The sequence below is a fragment of the Coptis chinensis genome, chromosome 8 (assembly GCF_015680905.1).
Source record: "Coptis chinensis isolate HL-2020 chromosome 8, ASM1568090v1, whole genome shotgun sequence".
Lineage (NCBI taxonomy): Eukaryota > Viridiplantae > Streptophyta > Magnoliopsida > Ranunculales > Ranunculaceae > Coptis > Coptis chinensis.
Genome location: NC_141463.1, coordinates 22849987 through 22875454, shown reverse-complemented (window position 1 = coordinate 22875454; position 25468 = coordinate 22849987). Strand labels below are relative to the sequence as shown.

At 36.1% G+C, this 25468-nt stretch overlaps 2 long non-coding RNA genes across 10 annotated transcripts; both read right to left on the bottom strand.

Annotated features, from left to right (window-relative positions):
* Positions 1 to 7700: 7700 nt before the first annotated feature.
* On the bottom strand, positions 7701 to 17666 carry LOC147480569 (uncharacterized). 9 transcript variants are annotated; one of them, XR_015204448.1, is made up of 6 exons: positions 17525 to 17666; positions 10403 to 11266; positions 9696 to 9779; positions 8888 to 9108; positions 8663 to 8742; positions 7701 to 8424 (listed from the first exon to the last, which is right to left on the bottom strand). It is a non-coding gene; the product is annotated as an uncharacterized LOC147480569 (long non-coding RNA). The 9 variants fall into 9 exon arrangements; XR_015204447.1 differs by having other exon boundaries at positions 8663 to 8733; XR_015204449.1 differs by having other exon boundaries at positions 8663 to 8730.
* Positions 17667 to 18308: 642 nt separating this feature from the next.
* On the bottom strand, positions 18309 to 19221 carry LOC147480568 (uncharacterized). The gene is made up of 2 exons (XR_015205073.1): positions 19100 to 19221; positions 18309 to 18978 (listed from the first exon to the last, which is right to left on the bottom strand). It is a non-coding gene; the product is annotated as an uncharacterized LOC147480568 (long non-coding RNA).
* Between the last annotated feature and the right edge of the window lie 6247 nt (positions 19222 to 25468).

Here is a 25468-nt window from a genome sequence, read left to right as displayed (position 1 = left end):
AGAAAGACTTGTCCCAAATAAAAGTCAGTTATTTGCTTCAGGAAAGAAAAATAGAATCATGTTCTTAAGACAGTTAAAAAAAAAAAAAAAAACACATTTGAGGCTTAAGAACAAGGTTGGAAAACTCAGTGAGAAGAAGGAAAGAAAACAAAGATTTCTCTAGTGTAAATATATGAAGACCCTATTCTCTCATACTCAGAATTTTAATTATCCATTTCCATTTTCTTGTACACTATCACCTAAGCCCCACAATACCTAATAAAGACCTCTAGCTCAATTAGGAGTAGGGTGGTGTGATAATAAGTAGTAGACGGATTGATCGACATCGGCTCCTCCTCGACCGTCATTGAGATGTGAGGGAAACGGTGCCCACCGCACAATCGGAGTTAACAAAACCTCGAGTGGAAAATTTTTGAGTGAAATTGTGTTTTGACACATACCGTGAGAACCCATTTAGGTACACTCTCCAAAGGATTCAAAAAACAACCCGCTAGTACATTTCAATGAAAAGTTCACCGCATGCATGATCATATGTAGATGTTTTAATTATTGAATACATATTAACTTGAGTTTCGAGAAATCAATCCTCATTCCCTCGCTAAGGAGATGTATGGATATTTGAGATTAATTTAGGAAACGAAGTTTACACACCGAAGTCGCAGTAGTATAAATGAAGTTTGTGAGTATCTTCTCGAAAATTCTCACGAGGCTATAACTCGGCCCACTAGGGAATTCCTAGTGGTTTAAGGCCTTGTTGCATATGGTCAATGCAACCGCACTCTGCGAAACGAGAATTAGTTAGGACTACACATTTTTGGCCACTTATCTGTTTTAATGTCTCTTCTTTGCTTGAGGATAAACAAAGTGCTATTTGGGGGTAGTGTGATAAGCACCCAAAAGTGTATTATGAAACCCCGTTGAGACATATAAATTTGGTTAACTATGTGTTTAATAATTATGAAATAGATATGTTTTCATACTTTTGCAGGTATTCGAAGTAAACATGGAAATATGGTTTAAACCTGCAATAAAGCACGAGGAACGACATGTATATGAATTCTTCCAAATCCGCACAGAAGCATCAAACTTCCGAAGCTCCTACCTCTTGAACCAGGGACTCAATGCGACAAGTGAGTCTGCTTTCATACAATCAAGGAGATGAACTCTACGCGATAGGCGGAAGTTGTAAAATTGCCCAAAGACCGGACCGCCATCGATCGCATTATAGGACCCACTATATGGGCCCGCAAGATTGGATGAGTCATCAATCATGGAGCATGTCAAGACAAAATGACAAATTATTGGTGCAAAGTTGACACCTTGCATGTAATTAATTAGATTAAGTGTTAATAGTGAATAAAAAGGCAAGGTGTCACTTTGTTTTAATGTGGTGGATAAAAATGAAGTAAATGTGGTTTGATGTTTCACATGGGAGAAAATGAGATGTCTCTCAAATGAAGAAGAAAACAAAACAAGGGGGGGGACTCCATTTACTCCCTTGACTTCTTTTCCTTACCTTGTATTATTTTAGTTCCTTAGTCATTCTTATTATTTAGTTTTTAGTTTTGTAAGAAAAAAGCTTGTAATAGTTTTAATGGAGAAAACCTTGGTTTTCTTCTAGAAAATAAATAAAAAGCAAGTGAGTTTAGTTAGTTTATCTTCTTCCTCTTTCTCTCTCTCTTTTGTTCTTCTAGTTTGTAATCCTTTATCCCAAGGATCATGAGCTAACTTTCCTTTTGGGGAGTTAATCCAACTCATGTGAGGGAAAATAATTGTTGTTGGTTTGGTAGGTTGTTAGGAAGAACAACTAGACCTACATCCTATCCCAAAATGATAGTTGGTGTAGTGTCTAGTTAGGAATCAATGAATGAGCTTAGAGATAAGTCATTTCTTGATTCCAATTGCTAACATGTATGAGTTTAGAAATAAGCCATACATGTTAGGGATCAAGTTTTCTTCCATTAGGGCTTGTCTATGAGTCTAGGAAGAATCAAATGAACTTTTTCAAATCAACAACTAAATGTTATTTTCACATGAGGAGGATTAGCTCTCCACCTTTTATTTAGTAAATTGTATTTTGTTTTAGTTGCATATTTCGAATCTTAATGTTTTTATTTAATGTTTGTGTAGGTAAGAATCTTAGTTTTAATATAAACTTACTCACTAGTTCCATAAGAGTAACAACCAATTTGTAGTTGTCCTAACCTTTAGGTTGGTTCGATCCTTACTTCAACTTTACGAACGCGAAGATCGTGAGTAAGGAACTTTGAGTTCGCTTTTGCATCAAATTAGAGAGTCAAATCTCTAACGTAGTAAAAAAAAGCTAATATCAGTAGGGACTACTTATGGGGTCACTATAGGCATAGCTACATTGTTATCAACCACTCTGCCAGAATGGAGAGTGATGATGGCACTTAGCTCACCTACGTTTACCTTGTCCGTACTAGTATTACCGTCCACCTCAAAGGCTGTGTTTGTTATTTTAGGATTAGGTATCGCGTGTCCTGGTAACACACCTTTGGGTTGTACGTTCTCTTGGGCTAGCTGCTGTAAGGAAAGTTGGATGGCTTGCAAAGTCTGTTGTTGAGATTGCATAAAGGTATCGAAATGATCCGGTTGTGGAAAAGTGTTAGCTATAGGTTGTGTGATAGGAACTATGTCCCGTTGATTATTTATGGGTGGATTTTGGTAGTTATTATTTACCGGAACGATACCTCTATTAACATTATAATTATTATTATTGTTATAATTATTATAATGACCCTGACCCTGACCTTGTCGTGGTTGTGCTTGGTTGTTATAATTGTTATAATTACCCTGACCTTGTCCTTGTCGTGGTGGCGGTTGGTTATAATTGTTTGCATGCCTAACATTTTGATTATTAAAACCTAGAGTTATTACCTGTTGATTATTTCTCCAACTGAAGTTGGGGTGTTGTCTCCAAGGGGCGTTAGGAATAGGATAACTATTAATTGAGCAAACGTTATCATGTTGTAATGTTTGTTGTTCGTAAACGAAAGGACAATAGGAGTTGGGGTGCGCTGGACTCAAATAGAAATTACATGGGTTGGAGTTGACATTCATGACGGGGATAAGCTTTTGTTGGACAGAGATAGCTTCTACCTTTTTAGTTAGAGATTCGATTAAATTTTTAAGTTCTGGATCGGGTTTCATCTCAAACATACTGGCGGCTTTAGCTGTTGTAGAAGAACTAGCGGAACAGGAGATATCATCACTACCCCCCTAATGATTATTCCGCTTAGTCTGATCTTCTAAAAATTTATAAGCCTCTGAGGCTCCTTTACTTAAGAAACTACCCCCATTCATTATGTCAAGGACTTCTTTATGGTGGTGTAGAAGTCCTTTGAAAAAGGCACGAACTAACATGTCTTTCGCTAGGTTATGGTGTGGACACTCTATAAGAAGGTCGGTGAAACGATTCCAAGCCTCTGAAAATGATTTATGAGGATTCCGTCCGAAGAAAATGAATCTTGAAAGCATTTCATTGGTCTTCGATGGTGGGTAAAAATGTTCCATAAATAGTTGAACAAGTTTAACCCACGAGTCCACGTAATTAGGCCCTTGGGCGCTTAACAAAGACGCCGCCTTTATCGGCTAAAGTGAAGGGAAATACCCTCGGTTTAATTTGTTCAAAGACCAACCGGGCGATGGTGGAAGGTAGTAAGGACTTGGTCAATCTTACGATGTCAGCCGATAAGGTTTTTCATGGTCTAACCCATGAAAAAACGGGTAACAAATTAAATATATTCTGGGATTCAAAAAATTTCCCATCGGGCCCGATAGAACGATGCAAGATTTAGGGCTATCGCTCAAGGCTTTATAAAAGTCCGAGAGGAGACTCTCTTTCTTCACCATAATCTCGGTGTGGTGTGTGGTGTGCTAGCTAGAGGTAAAGTGAGTGGTATACTAGAAAGGCGTGTTTGTTGACGTTGTCGGGTTAATTACGTTAGGAGTTTTTCTTCGCCCGACCTTAATCTCATGCAAGGCTAAGACCAATCTTAATTAAAACAACAACACTCCAAACAATCCCGATATGCTAGTATGAACCTCTAACGTAAGATCACGAGGTGTGGAAGAAAAGAGTACCTGAAAGTCTCCTTGCTTCGCTTTATGAATAGCGCCTTGTTTACGCTTTGCTCGGTAAAATCACAAGTTAGAACACAGAAAAACTTGAAAGCAATGGAAATTTGAACAAACCTCGCGGAAATCGGGCCGCTTTTCAAGCAGAGGGCTGCTGGTGCTTCGAAATATGCCTAGACAGGGCGCAGGTCGCTCTCAGGCAAAAATTGGGATTCCAAGTGTGTGGGTGCAGGTGGCGCTCTAAGTTGGCCTTTTGTAGGGCGCAGTGGCTTCGGGCAAACTTCGAGATTCCAGCGCAGGAGCCGCAGTGGTGCGCTCCACTTTGCTTGCCACTTCTTGGCGCAGGTGCGCCCGAAAGTAATTTTTCGTGGAAACGCGTGCAAAGTCAAAAACGCATAAACCACAGTGAAAATCCAAACAAGAGTGGGTGGGATATGGGACTTTGAAAAACTATCAAGTCTACAGAAAACAATACTAAAGAGTACTAAGATGGTAGCGGCGCCATTTGATAAACGTAAAAAGAGTAGTTTACCTATGAAATGAACGTTAAACTCAAAACGCAAGAAAACTAAACTAAATTACGAAAAGCTATCAAAGATTTCTATACTCTCAATTCTATCAAAATAGAGTGGAGTAAAAAGTTCGTTCCACTCTCAGTTCCTTAGTATTGAAGTTTTCTACAATTGACTAGTAATCCAAAGTTTAATGAGAGCAATGGTGGAGGTTTTATACTACGACGTGAATTCGAACGACAAGATACGAATAATGAAATGACATATATAAAGATGTGAACTTTACTACTTTTAATTAACCAATACTTCAAATCTAATTAATGACTAAGAATTGAATAACAACAATTGAAATTAGATCTAATAAATTGAAATGACAAAAATTGAATTGACAAGAATAACTATTTTATTTATCTGGCAGGGGGAATGTTGAAGTGGTTGCATACTTCCACATCTAGTAGAGATAGCGGCAGCCGCAAGCCAGAGACAATTTGTCCTACTGTGGCCACGAGACATCCCGGTCTGGGGGGAACTAAATGGGGAAAGTAGGTCACGTCAGGCACGTGCTCAAGGAGGATATCGTCTGGAATGCCATAGCCAACCCTAATCACTTCTAAGTTAGGTCGACGGGAGCGTGGGGGAGGCGGTGGAAGTTTAAAAGGCCGCCCAGTGGTGGAGGGGGCCGCGGTGGGATCTGACGGAGGAGGGGATGCCTCCGCATATGACCGCGAAGAAGGCGGACCCTCTGATTGGGAATCCGACATCGGGGGAGAGTAAAGGAAGATGAACAATTCACGAAAGGAAATGCAAAAGAGAAGGGAAAAGACTACCAACCTGATGCACCAATCCAAGGGCAAGAACAAACGTCCAAGCAAGCAATGAACGGAGAAATGACGGGGGAGAAGAACTCCAAGAAGGGGGAAGGGCTGAATTTAAGGAGGAGAGGGGGGTAGTGGGGAAAGAGAAAAGGGACTAAAAAATGGCGTCTGGTGAGAAACAAGGAGGAGAGTGAGAAGCAAATGAGAAAGAGAGAGGGAGCGAGCGAAATTTGAAGTGCAAAGGGAGTAAAAGGGTAAAAGGAGGGGAGCAGAAACCAAGGAGCCCTCAGTTGAACCAGAGGAGGCACGACACGTGGAGGAACGGGAAATGAGGCTGTTCAAACCATGCACGCGTGGGACACGTGTGTGGATAATAATGAAGCGTGAAACAGAAGCCAAGAGAAAAGGCGGGCAAAGATGGGTTCTTGAATCCACAAACATTCAGGAGGTTCGCGGACTCGAGAAGGGGCATTGTAGCGACCTAATTTATGATGGCCGGGGGTCCGGCAGCCAGTGGATCCAGAAATAGGACATACGGTGTAATGAGAGGCGTTCTAGAAGGGTCGCGGACACAGAAGTCGAGCGTGAAGGGGTTAAACACCGAGAACCGAAGACTGACAGGGGAAAGCCGCGAACTAAAGGTAGGGCTGGCCTAGAGTCGTACTATCAGGGCACGTGCGCTACACGAGCAAAGGGAAAATCCTAGGGCCGTACGGGAACCCTACACGTGGCAACCGATGGACCGAGAGATGGAGGGGCAAATGGAGGGCCTAAGAGAGAAGTGAGGGATTATAAATAGAAGAGGAGAGGGGAGAGGAAGGGGAGGAAAAAAGAGGTCACAACAGTTTGTTGTATTTTTTTCAATAAAAAAAGTACATGAACAACATGCAAAGTTCATTGTAATTTTCGGTCTATATCTCATTATTGCTAGGATCAATCATGTACCAATAAACTACAGGATTTGTGCAACCATCATTGAAATTCATGAACAACTTCTTCACCAGTTTGGATTCCGAGTTGGAGTAGCGTTGAAATGTTGAATAGACGTGGCAGACTGTAAGGGCCTCACCTTCAAATCAGAAAGTTTTGTTATGCCTCTCTCATCCTTCACCTTTCTCTTCTTCTCCACCACTTCATAGTGGCTATGGGCTCGCCGTTCACAATGTTTCCTCTTTCCCATCTCCTGTTGTTGGTTTTTGAAGAATTTGCAAGCGATGAATTTAAATTAGGACTGTCAATGGGCCGGGCTAGGCCCGAATCCTGATTGGATCCGAACCGATAATATAGAGACATAGACTTAAAATTAGGCCCGATAGTTTTAATGGGCCAGTTCTGGACACAACTATGTCCGGTTCGTTAGTGGCCCGGCCCGACATTTTGATACTTGTAGTTGTATTTTTTATTTGTTTTTAAGCTTTACGAGTATTATTAGTTTAGGTTAAACAAAGTTATAACAAATAGAATGTGTAGTCTGTTGGATAACTTTCTAGTTGCCAGACATGAGACCGAGCAATCTCTTTTGCGTCTGCCGAATACCACGTGGACACCATTTTCCATTTTGGAAATGCTTAATAAGTTAATGGGTCGGAACCCCTAAGGTTTCACATTTCCAATTCCATTTACGGGTCACATTTCCAATTCCATTTACGGTCCAGGCCTGCACAAGTTTGAAATTGATGGGCTTAGAAGTTAGAATCATTGCGGATTTGCGGTAGCTGTCCAGAAATCTTGATCGGTTTTGCTAGGACCGACTTAAACATGTCTCGCAAGATTTATGACCGCCTACCTTTATATACTAGCATGTGTCCTGTGCTACGCATTAGTTCGCCAAGTTGTAAAGAACTAAAATGAAAATTGTTAAAAAAACTAAAGAGAAACAATTTTTTATGAATCTCTCACTAGAAAAAGAGAAACAATTTTTTAAAAATGGGAAAGATATACAATTCCTATACATAAATTTTAACTTTTAAATTAAGAAGACTATCCTAAAATTATTGAAGAAGGAAGTGGTTCAATTTTAATAGAGATCAGGGAGCCAATTGTAATTAATAAATAGGAGAGATGTAATTTAAATAAACGTAGGGAGGTGGTTCTAAAATCTTAAAATTGAGAGATTAGAAACACACTGTTCGAAACACACGTATTCAGTGAAGCCTTTCATTCACAAAATCGGAATATTGATCGTTCATATTGTCCTCTAAGATACAGGGTAATACATTTTTTGTAACTGGAACAATTATATTTGCTAAAAATTCACTAATAGATGCATATATTTTTGATAGATGAGGATATCTTCATTATTGAAAAATAAAATAAAATAAATAGATGAGGATATATGTATTGGTTCTGTTAATCTAATGTATCTAATATGAATAATTGGTGCAGGAAATTTTTGGAAGGGGGAGGAAGAAAATAGATCCAACCCAAGAACATGAAAAAAGGGTTGTGTTAGAGACAATTGTGAGTCTTCTTCCAAGAGAGAAGAATGCTATGTCAGTTAGTTTTCTTTCTATGCTTCTACGTGCAGCAATTTCCCTTGAGACGACGATTGCTTGCCAGCTTGACCTTGAAAAGTGAGTAGGTTTGCAACTTGGACAGGCAGTACTGGACGATCTTTTGATTCCTTCATATTCGTTCGTAGGAGACACCTTGTTTGATGTGGACACTGTACATCGGATCATGATGAACTACTTCGAGTATGAAATGGATGGAACTCAATTGTGCTTCTCTGTAGAAGACGAATTTGTCTCTCCTCCTCTCAGTGATATGGAGAGGGTTGGGAAGCTAATGGAGACCTATCTTGCTGAAATAGCGTCTGACCACAACTTATCTGTTTCGAGATTTATTAGCCTTGCTGAACTGATCCCAGAACAGGCAAGAATAAATCCTCTGATCCTCAAGACTTCCACCTGCAACTATACTTCCACATACAATTCATCCACTTTGAGCATTGCCAGACACACATTGCATTGCATTTATTGATTCTTCCATAGGACCTATATAAAAAAAGAATGCATGTATAATTGTACCTGTTGAATTTTCATTTAAGTAGTAAAAATTTGCATCTAACATCTATAAATCCACAATTACCATAAATTACTGAATATCAAACTAATACTGCATAAAAAAGAAACTACTGATGCAATTGTTTGGAAAGACCTAAGACACAAATTAAAGCACATGCTATTTAACAAAATGATGTAGACATATAGAGCAAATCAAGAAAGGACTAACCAACAGTATGTGTTAGTAGGGGCTTTGGCATCTTATGCGTCATGATGTCTCAGCCAATTACTTTGATTCTGCTGCAACAACTGACTAAAGAATTCAGGACTGTGAATAACTATTACCAAAAAAAATTGAATGGAGATAATATATTAAGCAGCTCAGATTAGGAGAGATTGAGTACGCATGACTGCTATGACCATCTCAGGTTCAAATTACTCAAAAATAACTTACCCATATCAATATCAGTTTCAAGCTACACAACTTAACGCATATTCAACCACTTAAGAATCTGTCTCTGTACAACCACGTACTCTTTATGGCTCCACAACTATAGGGAATATGTGTGATTCCGGTACATTGCTCTCCAACCATATGTAGTTTCGTTCTTAATTCACTAAATACAGAGGAAAAGGAGAAATATCCTTGTATACATAGGCACAATATACTACAACCTGCACCAAAGAAAAATTGAAATTGAAATGACCTCAAGTCACATTGACTATCCCTGCCTTTCTACCAATATTTCAAATAAACATTTATTCTCCTATTGTGAAAGCGAAAATATTGGTTCCTCTATCAAAATTTTGAAAAAAAAACATCAATTTGTATCCGCATTATCAATTGTGGCCCCAATTAATTTGGGACTCAAATTTATGTCAACCGGTATCTAGAATGGTTAGTAGTCTAGTCAATAGTGGCATAGTGCTAATTGTGATCATATTTTATAGTAACGACTCAACCTCATCTATTAAAGATCTATCTCACAGACCAAAAGACATTATATTGTAATGAGAACAATTAACCTTCTACACTAAATACTAAGTCTAGCAGATTTCTAGAACACATTTCTTGCAACGGTATTTGTATTTCTGAATTTCAAATAAGAAAATTTTACTAAGTTTGTATTTATTAGCTTTCCTTTTTCCAGACAGCCTAGTAACCCTATAATGAGATCTATATACAATTTAAAAGCCAAAGATGACTTCATTTGGTTCCTGATTATATTTTAATTGTTATGGAGTTAGCAACAAAAATTCACCTGCCATGTCATGCCCAACAATGCATATCATAAAAGGTTTAGCTCCAAGCTTTGAGCATTCGGCAACATTCCTTGCTACTCCTCCTGCCACATAGTATGCTTGAACAGGAAAGTTCGAATTGATAAATAAAGAAAACAAGAAAATAAAAAGAAGGGGCAAAGTAACATTTAGTCTTATTAATAAGGATCACATTTCTTTTCTTTTTCTTTTTCTTTTTAATTAGTTTTGCTTGGAACGTTAGCCTATATATGAAAAAAAAAAAGTTTATTCAGACACAGGTGTCATCCCACACAAACACAGAGTGGCAGACTCATGTATATCTCCTCTCCAATCTCAATATCAAGCCCTTCTCTCACACTATAGTGTTTCCTATCAGATCCGATCCTACCGGTCTTCCTAACCTCGTCAATAGTTGCACATACTTCTCCAAACTGCCAGACACACACTGACTTGCTACCAAAAAAATAAAATGGCAAGTAGGACGCACATTCATTGAACCCAAACAGATTAAGATCCTTGAGAATAAATGAATTGAGATAGGAAGGGCCTCAACTTAAAAGAAAGTATAGTAAGAACCAAAGTGGCACTATTCCTTCAATTCACACAAATAAATAAAACCTTAAAAAATTATGATAATGTCACTTATCGGGCAACACTATAAGCACAACATATAACTACAGCTGAATAAAAAAACCAATTTACTTACCTTTCATTGAGCTGAGTTGAGCTCCTGATATAGATATGGCTTGAGGGCATCCTCAAGAAACGGGGTCCTCCTTGACATTGAAAGAATGTAGCTCTCCGAAGACAGAAGGCCGATTTTCAAAATGTTTGAGGCACAGAAATAACACCTTTGCTTAGAATTATGTCACGTAATTAAATGTGATCGCTCGTCCTGCCTGAAAACATGGTGGCATTGTGCTTCTACAACATATAGTTAGGATTCAGTGAATTGTCTCTCAGTTATATAGATTGTCTTAGAGCCTATCCCTAGATCTTCTTGATGTCCTCGTTTCATTGGACAATGCAGATGGAGATTATATCCAAGCTGCCAGCAAGTGCATAGTAATTCATCGACTACAATTTTTTTCACTTGGACCAAACAATAGTTAAATGTATCATTCATTCCGAAAACTATAGATTTATGATAAATAAAGCAATAATGATAATTGTGTGACTGGAAGTACTAATGAATGTAATCCTTAGAAAAAGTACAGAATCACTTAATAGGGAATTAGACGGTGGTGGTTGTAGAATGTGGCGTATGCACTCATAGCCTCATACAACAACCAATATCACCTCTTCTATAGATTAGAAAAAATGGATAAACAAATTAATTTGGTAAATCATGACATGTTCCTGTAAAATTGAAGAAAACTTATCTCTTCTTGCTTAATTGATCGAATCATCGAACCATCATTATCTTTATCGATGCATCGAAAGATTAGAACCAATATCTTTATAGAACCTGTGAAATAAAAGCTAACAAAATATTTGTTTTCTGCAACGAAGAGAGGGGTTGGGTGGGGAATCAATTGACTCGTACTTTTCATTTTGTTGAGGTTGAGAACTAATTTGAGATTTAAGCCCTGCCTGTTAATACATTTTTTTTTTGGTCTACTACTAACAGTCTAATGCAAACATCTATTCCTCTTTCTGGTAAAATCCTCCCCTGAGTTCAGAAGAGGAATATCCTCCAGCGTTTAATCTAGTCATGATGAATGTCTAATACCGTCAGATCTAGGAAAAGCTCTCTGTTGGGAATGAATTATACCTTTCTTGGTTCTCGATAATGTGTTAATTATGGTAATTTTGTGGGTCTCCAGGAGGATAAATACAATAACATGCAGAATTTTTAGATTGGGCAGTTTGTCTGAGTTCTAGCTGCTACACCAGATTTACAAGTAACACAGTTACAAGTTGGTTATACACACAGAGATTTAATCATGTTATGGATGCATGCGTATCGATATTGGAGTTTTTTCATCTATAAAGAGAGAAGGTTTAAGGAAATAACTCCACTATCAACTCATCCAGCCATTATATCTTTATATCTCAGTATGGCTTCATCTTCTAAAGGAAAGGGTGTGCAATCTGAAACCAGTATCCCTCCAATTGAAAAACTTTCTGCAGCTTTTGAGAAAAAGATTTCTTTACCTCCTAAACCCGCTCCAACAAATCTACCTTAACTACAACAATGATGAAGGACAAGATCAAGGAATTCAACCAGCTGAGTTTGGTGGGTCGGGTGTTGCAATCAAGACTAAATTTCAAATAAGTTAAACAAGGACTGGAGAGTCTGTGGCCGAAGCAATCAATATCAAAAATTCGAATGATGAATAATGATGTCTTCCAGATTTGGGTAACAAGTCAAGATATGATGAATTTTCTTATAAAGGAGCAGCCTTGGGTGATCTCGAATACTATCTTCCAAATCGTTCAATGGGAAGATTATAATGAGAATTCAGATACTATTTTTGATAAAGTGGTTATATGGATGCATTTGATTCGATACCCGGAGATTTTCATGATACCTGGAATTATTGAAGTGAATCCAAGAGGTAATTTGCTCAAGATAATATCAAGGTTATTGAGATGTATAAAGTCTATTGATCGAGGAGGAAGCCATGGCTAGAGCAAAAGTCCCATTGGATGTGATTTTGACAAGTACCACACGGGTTGATGTTACCCATGGAGGTGGATGGCACTAGATGGATTCAGTTCGGTTATGAGAATATACCAACTTTCTGCTTTAAATGTGGATTTATTGGCCATTCTAATTCTGCTTGCTCTTTGTCTGATCTTGAAGGAACATCGGGGGACCTGAATGTTGATAAAACAGAAAAGTTTGAACTTTATAACCCAAGAAGCATACTTTTTAAAAAGATCATGAACCATCGAACTAATCATAAAATTAGTTTTGATCCAAATGAGAGGGTAGAGTCCTTCATTGATAAGCAGAGTATGCCGTTAGTTGAACATAACCAGTTTCACACTTTTTCAGCTAAGCATCACCCTACCCCACCTCACCTTTATACTAAACACTTCCTTGAACCCCAGAATACACATGCTGTGCATGTTGGCACCAATGTAAGAGCTCCTTTGATTATAGAAGATGCTTCACCTGATCAAAATGATAAACATATGCCGAGATTACAGGTGCTTGGAAAACTGATTTTCATGTCCATAATAAGCTCTCCTCTAATATGGTGTTACATCAAGAGGTTCAGGCAACAAATAACTATCAAGGCCCTATGCACATGGAACCAACTATGGGAGCTAATGCCTTTCTACAGCTGGTGGAGCTGAATCTCGACTTTTTCCATTTTGCAAATCAGAAGATGGCGAAAATAAGCATTCTGAAGATGTTGGTGAGGTCAGCCCTTTACCAAGAGACTTGCATGTAAAGGGTGGAGCTGCAACGTTTGCGTCTGGAATGAGTTATTTCAAGAGATTGGAGGTTGAATGTGAGGATTTTTCAGCTGCAAAAAATTTAAGATTTATGGCTGATGGAGTAGAGATTGAGGAGGCTTTTCTAGCTGATCGTGAGGAGAGGAGGAAGACCCCAATACAATGTATTGGATTGGAGAATTCAAATGCTTCACAGGCGTCTTCACAGTATCGTCCTCTCCCGACTAAGAAACGTGCTAAGAGGATGGCAAGGGTGGCTGGCCGTAAACAGCCACCAAGTGCACCATGAGTATTTTATGCTGGAACTGTCGAGGAGTTGGTCTCGACTCGACGGTTATGTGTTTGAAAGATCACATCAGAATTGAGAGACCGGGCTTTATCTTTTTGTGTGAAACTAAAGATGGATGGTATAAATCGAATAAGATTATTAGGAAGTTAGGTAGGTCGTTCATTGTACCTGCTAGGGGTTTATCTGGAGGTCTTTGGCTACTGTGGGATAGTGATTGTGATGTCCAAGTCTTGTATTCAGATCAATGGATTATCCATGCAGTTATTAATGAAAGTAATGGTGTTGTATGGTTTTTGTCTGGGATTTATGCAAGTACTAAAGCCCATATTCGTCGTGTTCAGTGGGATATGTTAAAACAGTTGCAACCTGTTAATTTAGAACCATGGATTTGTATGGGAGATTATAATGATATTAGTCATTATGAGGAGAAACGGGGTGGAAGACCATGTACTGGAAGTAAAATACAGAAGTTCAATCAGATGTTACATGACTGTTCTTTCATGGACATGGGTTTTAGTGGGCAAATGTTTACTTGGAGCAATAATCAAAAAGGTCAAACAGGGTGTTAAAAAGATTAGACAGGGCTGTTTGTAACCCTAAGGGGAGAATATTGTTTCCTAATGCTTATGTTCAACATATTGCAAACAAGGAATCGAGATCATAAGATATTATGTATCAAAATTATATGAAGTGGTTTCAAAACCTTTTAGATTCGAAGGATGTGGTTAACCTATGTATCTTGTAAGAAAGTTATTGAAGAAGGGATGGTTGGGAGGTTTCAAGGCTCTGCTTCATTCTCTTTTTGCGCACATCCGCTTTTCGTAGGAAATTATTAAGAAGTTGGAACGCGTTAAGACCTTCGCCATTTGGATCACAAATTAAAAAACATTTAAAATCAGATTCGAGAATTGGAAGATAAGCTTAATTCAACCGATCATACATCCGCTTCATGGGAGAATTTATTGGATGCCGAGATGAAACTTTTACAACATCATGACTTTATTCCGAGACGTAAGCATTTGCATTGGGGACGTAGGCGGTATGATTGGGATCATAAGGGTGACCTTGATACAAAATTCTTCCATGCCACGCTGGCAAGACTAATATCAGTAGAGCCAATATCAAAAGTATTCATGATGGCCATGGGAAGATGCTCACTTAGGTGGGATGACATTGGTGAACATTTACAAGGATACTTCTCGATTTGTTTGCCTCCTGATGAGCCAAATAATAATTCTAACTTTTTAGAAGCAATACCTCTTAATCTGATTTGAATGATGATAATATATCTCTGCTTGAATCCACACATGACGAGATTTTTCTTAAAATCAATTGGATCTTTGAAGTCTCCTCGGACTGATGGTTTTAATGCTTTGTTCTATAAGCATTTTTGGGACATTGTTGGTCCAAAGGTTGTAAATGTTGTCACCCAGTTTTTTATGCATGGTTCATTTGCTAGGGAAATTAATCATACAATATTGTTTTAATTCAAAACTGCTAATCCTTCAACAAAGCATTTCAGGCCTATTAGTCTCACTAATGTGATCTACCGGATAATTACAAAGATTATGGTGAATAGAATGAGGCCTATTCTCCAATCTATCATCAGTCCTTATCGAGTATCTTACCGGTAGGTCTATCCAAGATAATGTGTTGATGGCACATGAAGCTTTCCACTTCATTGAAGGCAAAAGGAATTGTAAAAGAGATTCTATGCTTTAAAGTTTGATATGAAGAAAGCATACGACGAGCTCGAATGGAAGTTTATAGAAAATGTCTTGATTAGATATGGCTTTCAACAAACATGGGTGGATCGAATCTTGTTTTGCATTTCCTCACCATCCTTTTCCATTCTTCTTAATGGATCTCCTTATGGTTTCTTCCGACCGTCTAGGGGCATTAAATCGAGGGACCCTATCTCACCATATATCTTCATTTTGTGTGAGGCTCTATCAAAAGTTTCAATATGCACAAGTTAATGGGAAGATTCAAGGGATTAGAGTGGCGGATCTGCTCCAAATTCTATCGATCTTATGTATGGATGATTTATTGGTTTTCTTAAAAGCCGATATGGCGGTTGCTTCGAATAGAAATTCGAACAAGATGAACCTTCTGGTCGAGCATTAACGAGATAAATCCCAAATGATTCATACCAACCAATTGCGCATCGGAATTGGTGACTTCTCTTCGGCATTCATCATGTTCAAACTACAACAACATTTCCCACCTATTTAGGTGTTCCTTGTTAAAGAAGTTTCAAACCTTTGATTAAAAGGTTCCAAGATTGACTTCAGGGCTGGAAATCCTCTATTATTTCTCGAGGAGGTAGACTCACGCGTTGGTTAATTCCGTATTAACTCTGGCTTCCAGTCTACTTTATGTCATGTATCCGATTGCCTGTTTATATCATTGAAGAGCTTGACCGGTACAGGAAAGCCTTTCTGTGGAATCATGAGAAAGGTCAAAACAAACTTCATTATTTCTCATGGGAACTTGCTTGTAAACCAAAAGAGGCTGGAGGGCTTGGGATTAAAGATTTAGAAATTCAGAATATTTCTTTACTTGGCAAAAAAGCTTGGGAGCTTATATCACCCACGTCTATATGGGCGAAATGCATGAAAGGAAAATACTTCCCAAGGACTGATTTTCTGAGAGCAAGATGTTCGAGATCAGCATTTAAGATTTGGAAAACTATTATGAAGATTAAACCTCTTCTCGCAATGGGTATCCGCTGGCATGTGGGCGATGGTCTTGCAATTCGATGGAGATTGACTCATGGGTGCCCGACAAGCTTTGCAATTGCAGCCGAAATTGCATCCTCAATCGTGTCGAATTTCATTGAACCGCTACGAACGTGGAGGGTGGAGGAAATTCAAGCTATTGGTCTCCTAATATTTTCTATCTATACCTTTATCTATTCATGCTCATCCGCACTATAGAATATGGGCTCCCGATAAATCTGGTCATTACTTTCGGTTAAATCGGTATCTTCAAGTGCACCATTGGTTACATAATGACAATGTACAAAATGATCCTATATTTAAGAAAATCTGGAGGGTTAATATTCCTTACAAAATCAGATTTTTCTTATGGCAATGTATTCGAGGTGGTGCCAATGCTGATTTTCTCTAACGAAAAGGCATTTATGTAAAAAGCATGTTCTCTTTGTGAGTATGGTAATGATCTGAAGGAACATATTTTTATTGGATGTCCGTTAAACTTTCGGCGGTGGTTTGGTGTTGGTGTCTTCCCACTACGTATGGATAACACCTTTGCTGATTGGGTGAGAGAATGATGGCGATGGCGTTATGAGGGAAGCCGGATTGGTCCTTATCAATTCTCTTTAGCCATTATCAATATATGGATAGCTCGAAATAAAGCTAGATTTGAGGAGGCCACGGCATCACCTATCTTTATATGATGAAGGCCAAAAAGTTAGTGGAGAATATGTGGCGAACAACGGCGATTAGTTTCTGCATCTTCGTCAATGGAAAAGTGTAGGAGGTGGGTGTCCATTAGATGGATACCACCACCGTAATTGTGTTTAAATTAAACATTGATGGTTAAAATCTAGAGGAAATCCGGTGCTGCGGGAGCATTGTGTTCTCGAGAGATTGGGATGGAAGATTTATCTTTGGTTTAGCGATCTTACATCGTCCACTATTATGGAAAGCTTATTCTTTGGCTTGAGGATTTTATCTTTTCTGCATCTAAATGGGGTTAGGTGTGCTAGTGGAAACGGACTCAAAGTTCATTCAACATTGCATTAGGCATTCATCAATGGATACACCTTGGGAGGTGCTTCATGTTATTCAAGACTGCTACGCTTTTCAGTTCAATGGCATGTACGAACCGATTTGGAATTACAGGAAGCTAACTTCGTGGGTCGGCGCATTCGCCAATTTTGCATCCGATCGTGTCGAGGATGATGCGTGGTTATCGAACCCAATGGGTATGAAAGTGAATGTTCCAACCGGATTATTGGAATTCTTTGGAAGATAGTTTTTCTTTTGGTGGTTGAAACCGCCAAACTTTGTATGTAATTTCTTTTGTTTGATATTATCGTTCTTTTACGAAACGGTTTATTCCGGTTAATAAATAGCAGTTACCAAAAAAAAGGTTGAGAACTCGTGGGTTTTTGCTTTTGTGTGTTTTATTTTTTTTGGTTAATAGTAGTTGAAGGTGTTTTGGGTTTTTAGGATTCCTAATTGGAATCGAAGGTTTTTTTTTTAGATTCAAATTTTGTGTTTGAATGATTCGTAGTTATCACGAATTGGTTTAAAGATGGGGCGTGTAATTATTTTGTTTTTATTATATGTATCTCGAGAACATCTATCCAGTCTCCAGCCACATCTATCCAATCTCCAGCCACATCCAACGTTGATGTATTTTGTAGTAGGAACTGACTAGTAAATAATCAAAATATTGGCTTGCCTATTAATTAACTTTGTGTCATTACTTAAAAATTGTGCTGACGTGGCTTCCTAATATCACATATGAATATTTTCGCCCACTGTGCAATAATATATTTAGATTTAAACTCTTTGCCCATACTAAAAAAACAAAAAAAAAAAACTCTTTGCCCATGTAAACTTACTTTGTCAATTCCTTCTGTGTTCCCAAATGACTACCAATTCCTTTTTTTTTTTGGAAGGCAAAGAAATACGATGGTTAAATTATTGTATCTAAATTATTCAGTATCGAGAGATTATTCAGTATCGGGAGAAGCTGAATAATACTAATCGTTTATTTCCAAAATCTTATTTTGGAATCTGAAATCAACACGTGAGTAATATTAAGTATTTGATTTTGTAGATAGAAATCCTAATCCGATTTGAATTTACGACCATCTAATTCCACCATTTGGATATTGTAGAAATGAGTTTTTCCATGTGCCCAAAACCCTTAAGAATATCACTAAACAGAATCCATGCTACCAGCAAGGATATGATGTTTTATTGTAAATAGTTAATATCACATACAACATTAAGAGCATACTGGCACTCTGTTCACACACGAGTTTGATATATACAACAGAATCTAGAGTGTACGTACACCACAAGCCAGAAAATACTTCAACTGGGTGAAACGAAAGAACTAGTCCTCTATATATGATGGACTACCAAGTTCCACATTATTTTAAAGAAGCACACATTATCACATCATCTGCTTCTCCCGGCCAACTGCGTTAAGGAAAATGGTGTCCACCTGGTCGTTTATCAGTTGGAAAAGAACGGTGGGTACCTCCAGATGATGTGGAAGGAGTCTCGTTGTAATTACTAAAAATTTCAGTGCTGGTGTCATCACCTTTGTTGATATTGATTTTACTCGCAGTGTTTTCACTTTTGCTTTCTTCTACTGGTAAGTTGCCAAATGCAAATTTTGCGACATTCATTTTTTCGGAAGGATCATTTGCCTTTACCACGTTGGTACCTCTAGGATATTTAAATTTACGTGCAGTCATGTACCCTTGCTTTGTCGAAGTAAACTTGGAAGTAGCTTCAGTTTTTCCATCAGCTGCTTGTATAGCTACAAAGATCATCATTGCAATGGTTGCCAGGAGTAAGGACTTCATGATGAATCTGTAAGCAAAAACTAACAGAGAAATAAGTCCCTAAAGCAAAATTAGTTATATATTTGATTATATTGAAACACAACTATTTTAACTGTACCAAAAATATATATATGGCACAGGTATTTTACCAGATAGAGTTCCCAATAACTTGTTAAGTAGAAGGAAAATGCATGGAGTTGTATGGCTTCAAATGGCTAGTATTTATAGACAAGCTTCTTGCATTATCGTTGATAAAAAGGGATCACTACATCCATACAATCGCAATTGGGACAGTTGACTTTTTATGGAGCTAGCGTCTGATCAATGAATATTGACTTAAATTAGTAATTGAGATTTGTTATGAACATAACATTTCTGATCTGATAACTTATTTAAATTATATTAGATTGTGTTTCCAAAAAGCTTAACTAATGAGTAGTTATGTGACAAAGTTAATGCTAAACCTCACCAGAGTACATAAACAGTTTGAATCACTAACGGATTGTCTGGAAGGCTGAGAGATAATTAGTGTTGTCAAAAAATTACCACTGCATTACTTAAAATTTTAGCATTTGTTTATTTGATCGTGATGAAAACAAAGTCAAGGCTTCATCATGTACGTTTAGGCAAAGCCGTCCGCACCGGGTTCATTCATTTTTATGGCAGGCATTCTTGTATATCTACTATACGAAGGCGATGAAAAGACTGAAATTTTAGATGTTCCCACTAAAACATGAAAACATTCTTTTCTGTCTTTAAATCATAAAACGGTTTATTCGCTTTTGTGACGTGTGAATCTCTATCCTACATTTGACGTGCTATTGTTGCTAGTACATCATCAATAAGATATCCGTTCATAATTTTGAAGATCAAATTAAGGCTTGACCATTGAAGACTCTGTATAAGCTACAAAATCCAAGTATACAAGCATCTACATTAATTGATTTATGCGTAAACAAACAGTTGTCACTGAATGGCCCTGTTGTCTCTGGCCAAGTTAACTAATTAGGACTACATGGGAAAACAAAAAAATGTACCAATTTTGCGCTGTGTGTGCTTTACATAAATAGTAACAGCCACGTTAGGTAGTTCCACCACCATTTCACTCGCTCTCATACATTGTGCATTTGTGCTGATGATGGTGCCAGCAGCTTCATTAGGGAGGAATGCTTCAATGAATATTTCTGTTCAGTAGTTGAAATTTGCAGACATGACATCCATTTGCAGTTTTGCACGATGTTTACATACTAAAAGTAGGGAGGTGATTGGCAGGTCCTAAGGGCATGCCACGATTGTGAATTGGAGTCATAGGAGATGTGCCACGTATTTGAATTCTAGCTAGACTGCTAGTGGCCATTGAATTTTTGGAATTAAGTTTTGTTGTCCCAATTCTGTGTATCCAGCTATCCCAAAACAGTTGATGTTGTGCTTCCAGATTATACTAGCTTTTGAACCCGTCCTACGAACGGGTGTCGTTATATTAAATTATTTTAAAAAATATTAAGAACTATGCAGAGTTATGAGATAGAAAAATTATATTAATCATTCATTTAAATTTCTTGCGCCACTTTCTATAAAAAGAAAACACTAAACCTTGATAAAACTCATCGACTTATTTTTGTTGTTAGGTTTAATAATAGAAGTTTGATTAAAATTTTGTGAGAATGCCCAATGTGGCGAAGATGATATTGAAGCTACTTGAATAGCAAGACATTTCCAATTATAATAAAAGAATTATAATAAATACTACTTAAAATGCAAAACTATATTTGTCGATACATTATATTTTCCTATATATAATATAACTATGTTTCGGGGTTAGTTCAATGCATTTGCATCAAGTTTTCGATTTTACGTTAATTATTATTTGAGGTTAGTTCAATGTAGTTGCATCTAGTTTCTAATTTTCTATTAATTATTCTTTGAGGTTAATTCAATGTAGTTGTATTAAGTTCCTGATTTTCTTTAATTATTCATTAAGGTTAATTCAATGCAGTTGCATATAGTTTTCAATGTTTCGTTAATTACTCTTTGAGATTAGCTCATTGCATTTGCATATAGGTTCCAATTTTCCGTTAATTACTCTTTGACGTTAGTTCAATATATCTGCATCCAGTTTCTGATTTCCCGTTAATTATTTTTTAAGATTAGTTCACATCTAACTTCCAATTTCCGGTTATTTATGTTTTGAGGGTAGTTCGATGCAGTTACATCTGGTTTCCGATTTCTAGTTAACTATTCTTTGAGGTTATTTTAATGCATTTAAATCCAGTTTCTGATTTTCTGTTAAATATTCATCAAGGATATTGCATCCAATTTTTGATTTCAATGTAGTTGCATCCAGTTTCCGATTTTCCGTTAATTATTGTTTGAGGTTAGTTCAATGTAGTTGCATCTAATTTCTGATTTTTCGTTAATTGTTCTTTGAGGTTAGTTCAATTCATTTGCAGCAAGTTTTCGATTTTCCGTTAATTATTTTTTAAGGTTTGTTCAATGTAGTTGTATCAAATTTATGATTTCTCATTAATTATTCATTGAGGTTAGTTCAATACAGTTGCATCCATTTTTCGATGTTTTGTTAATTAGTCTTTAGATTAGTTTATTGCATTTGCATCCAGTTTTCGATTTCTCATTAATAACTCTTTGAGGTTAGTTCAATACATCTGCATCTAGTTTATGATTTCTGATTATTTATGCTTTGAGGTTAGTTCAATGTAATTTCATCCAGTTTTTTATTTCTTGTTAACTATTCTTTGAGGTTATTTCAATGCATTTCCACCTAGTTTCTGATTTCCCGCTAATTATTCTATGAGTTTAGTTCAATAAAGTTGCATTCGGTTTTTGATTTTCTATTAATTATTTTTTGAGGTTAGTTCAATGCATTTGCATCCAGTTTTCGATTCTCCGTTAATTATTATTTGAGGTTTGTTTGATGCATTTTTGCATACCGTTTTCGATTTCATGTTAAATATTTTTTTAAGGATTTGCAACTAATTTCTAATTTCTAATTTTCCGTTAGTTATTCTCTGACGTTAGTTTAATGCAGTTGAAGCAGTTTCCGATTTCTAGTTATTTACTTTTTGAGTTTAGTTTATCATATATTCATAAAATTTTCAATTTCCTGTTAATTACTCTTTGAGCTCAGTTAAATGTATTTGAATCCAGTTTTTGATTTCCTTTTAATTATCCAATTTGGTTTGTAATACCAACTTTCTACTAATCCATATGTAGTGTCCTTAATTGCAAACATGACATAAAAATAAATTATGCTTGATTTACTATATGGGATCATCAACGATTATCTAGTTCCCGATTTTATGTTAATTATTATTTAAATTATACTTGACTCACTATGTAGGATCTTCAAAGATTATCTATGAACGGGTCCTATCATATTAATTATTCTGAAAAATATATGCAACTATATATGCAGAACTATTATATACAAATATTGTATTGATCACTCATCCAAATTTCTTATAACATGAAAACCCCATGTACTTTCTATTAAAAAAAAAACTCACCATTGATAAAACCCTTCAACTTTATTTTGTTATTTAATAATAGAAGTTTGATTAAAGTTATGTGAGATTGTCTAATAAGAAGAAATTCATATTGAAGCTACTTAAATAGCAAGGTGTTTCCAATCATAAGAAAAAAGATAAGATAAACACCATTTTAAATACAAAACTATACTTATCGAGACATTCCCACGATATATAACACAACTATATTTTAAGATTAGTTCAATATCTAGTTTCCGATTTCTTTTTTTTTTTGAGGTTAGTTCAATTTGTAGTTAGTTTCTATTTATTATTCTTTGTAAGTTCAATGCATTTGCATCCATTTCCAATTTCTGTTAATTGTTCTTCAAGATCAGTTCAATGCATTTGCATCCAGTTTTCGATTTTCCGTTAATCATTTTTTGAGATTAGTTTAATACATTTGCATCCAGTTTTCGATTTCTCATTTATTATTCGATGAGGTTGTATTTGCATCTAGTTTCCGATTTCCCTTTAATTATTGTTTGAGGTTAGTTCAATGAATTTCATCCAGTTTCCAATTTTCCGTTAATTATTTCTTAAGGTTAGTTCAATGCTTTGCATCCAATTTATTTTTTAGAATTAGTTAAGTGTAGTTGCATCCAGTTTTCGATTTCCTGTTAATTATTTTTAAAGATTAGTTTCACGCATTTGCATCATGTTTCCAATTTATAGTTAATTTTTTTTAGGCTAATTCAATACAGTTACATCTAGTTTCCAATTTTCTTTTAATTTCATCTTTGAGGGTTAGTTCAATGCATTTGCATCCAGTTTCCGATTTCCCGACAATTTTTTTTTTTTTATGTTAGTTTGATGTATTTGCATCCAAGTTTTGATTTTCCATTAATTATTCTTTGAGGTTAATTTAATACAGTTGTATCTATATTCCGATTGTTCATTAATTACTTTTTAAGATTAGTTTAATGCTTGCATGTGTATCCAATTTTTAATTTTCCGTTAAATATTATTTGAGATTAGTTCGATGCATTTGCATCTAGTTTTATGTTTCCCGTTAATTGTTCTTTAATGTTAGTTTCATACAGTATTATATATATTTTATAATATTTGTCATTATTGGTTTGCCGTTATTTTTTTTTTCATTTTCTATTATATATTTTGTGATGTTATTTTTTGTATAATTTAATTTTCCACATGTAATTTATTTTGGTTTGGTATATAATTTATTTAATCCCAACATCCACTTTAACTAAATAAATAGTTATATAATTTATTTAAGTCAACGTCCGTTTTAATTGAATCTCGTTATTCTGCTAAAATTGGAAATTATAAAATTTAGGAATTTAATTGGAATATGTCATAATTATTGTGGTCGGAATTGTAGTTTTTGAAATCCTTAACTATGACTAAATGTCTAAATCCTACAGTGGATGACACATCAAATTAATCCAACTTTATTTGTTAGGCCCATATATATAGTACATACAATACAATTTTATTTGTTTTGGGTGTACACCTGTACTGTTACTTATTTTATGATTAGTTTACTTTTTTTTTTCTTAGTCACATGTGTGGTTAACAAATGCATAAAGTAAATGTTCAAGCAACTCAATTTATTTTTTCCTTTGTTTTTTCATAGTTTAATTGTCATTTTCTAGAAAGAAACTTTGTTATGTTGAATTTCACCTGAGATTAGTGTGGAAACTATTCTTTGTCGCGTAAGGGTTTTAGGAAAATCATTTTTGGTTGAAACTATTGTTTTTAGCAATTTAGTTTTTTTGTATATTTTTTTTTCCGAATTAGCTATATTGTTTAGGAAAAGTTGGAGACTTTGTGAAACTCTAGATGGGATTGGTTCTTTATTTATATCATACTTTTTCGTAATTAGTAAATAGTAATAGAGTTTGGAAAAAACTTGGAGTCTCTTTGAGTGTTCCAAAAAATAGATTGGTGAGGGGTATAACTATAATATATATATCTAAGGATTTGGAATTGTTTTTTTTGTAATTAGTATTAGAGTTTACAAAAAATTGGAGACTCTGTGAAGCCTTGAAAAATAGAGCTAAGAGGGTATAGCTATAATATATATCTAAGGACACGTGTCGATGGAAATAGATGGTTAACTAGGTTTCTGGATAGCTGAAGTGCTAGACACAATTTTGAGACAGCAAAACTGGACTCAATTTTACTAGGGCTAGTTTTGTCAAGTTGCAAATAGACGGAGGGTGGATGTTTATTAAAGAAGTTAATACTACACACAGTCAAGACATAGTGACGTGGCATGTTGCAATATCAATGTTGCAGTGGTGAAAATAAGAGCCAAAAATCTCTTTTCTCTCACTCAAAACATTTTTTCTCTTTCATTATTATCTTTCCATTCTTATTTTGTCATTCTCATATTTTCTTAATAGCAAATCATCCATTCCATTGATTTTTTATAGTGCAACAATGATGTTGAAGTGATATTTCTAGGTGCAACATTGACGTTGCAGATATATTCAATATTGAAGTGCAACATTGATGTTGCAAATCATCCATTCCATTCTTATTTTGAAGATATATTTCTGCGCAATATTGAAGGTGCAAGGTTTTCATTGTGCAACATTATTTTGTCATTCTGCAAATATTGAAGTTGCAACAATGATGTTGGTTTTCATTGTGCAACATTGATGTTGTAGTAGTATTTCTCGATGCAACATTGATGCTGTAGTGGTAGTTTTTCATATTGCAACATGGATGTTGCAGTGCCACGTCACTGTGTCGGTCAACTGTGTCAAATTCTCTGTGTCAGTGTAGAATTATTGTTCCAATTCGGTAGATAACTCTTTATGTGAAACATAGAAGGCCTAGAAATGAATATTTAATCGGGCCCTCACGAAATTGCATTGGGTACCTCCCAAAAATATATATATATATTACAAGTTTGCCATTTTCTTAAAAAAATATATTTTGTGGTGGGCATCCCCCAACTCATCAAGGTAATTAACCTATTGCGAACTCTTTTGGCCCTTCACCCTT